Here is a 684-nt window from a genome sequence, read left to right on the forward strand (position 1 = left end):
AGTCGAGCACGACGCAAATCCGTCGCAGTCCTCTTTGCACTCCACAGTTGTGTATCGCACAATCATTTTGCGCCCAGTTTTTGGCACACACCGGTCCAAACGCCGCGGGATATCAATGGCTTTCGGTCGCAGTGGCGTGTGGTCCGCCTCCGCCAGCAGGAGTGTTTCGCCCTCCGCAACTCGGCAAGACTCCCCTCCGGAGGCTGCGCAATGGCAAAAAAAATGGGGGTGATAATGCCATCAGAGACGGGTACAGAGTGCACCTCACGCACAGGAGTCAGACGCTTTGTTGGGATAAAGAAGATCGGGACGCATCACATGCACGGCAGACCCCCATAGGAAACAAGGGGTTAAAAAACGGCCAGCCACAGCCCGGGGAAACACACTCCGGCACGACAGAGGAGGCGAGGTGGTGCACCGTGGCACAGAGAGACAGAGAGGGAGGAGAAGGCGGCGGAGAGGGCTGTGGAGGGAAGGGGCGCGTCAGTCCCGTGCCTGTTGTAGGTAGCTGGGTGCACGGAGGTGTAACTCATCGTCACGGTCATACAAATGCCTCGATTGATCGCATCATGAAGTCGTCGGTAGCCCTGCGCGTTTCACGCCGTCGGTGCTGCTCTTGCGGGCCCGATTGAGACAGTCATGGCACAAAATGATGATATACGGCCGCCGCCTCACCCCGGAGCA

At 58.8% G+C, this 684-nt stretch overlaps 2 non-coding genes across 2 annotated transcripts; both read right to left on the reverse strand.

Annotated features, from left to right (window-relative positions):
• Positions 1 to 483: 483 nt before the first annotated feature.
• Tc00.1047053433129.10 lies at positions 484 to 571 on the reverse strand. The gene has a single exon (XR_008254355.1). It is a non-coding gene; the product is annotated as a C/D small nucleolar RNA (snoRNA), TB6C1C3 (small nucleolar RNA).
• A 40-nt stretch (positions 572 to 611) lies between these two features.
• Positions 612 to 684, reverse strand: Tc00.1047053433129.20. The gene has a single exon (XR_008254356.1). It is a non-coding gene; the product is annotated as an H/ACA snoRNA, TC6C1H2 (small nucleolar RNA).

This window comes from Trypanosoma cruzi (assembly GCF_000209065.1).
Source record: "Trypanosoma cruzi strain CL Brener chromosome Unknown tcruzi_1047053433129, whole genome shotgun sequence".
NCBI classification, from domain to species: domain Eukaryota; phylum Euglenozoa; class Kinetoplastea; order Trypanosomatida; family Trypanosomatidae; genus Trypanosoma; species Trypanosoma cruzi.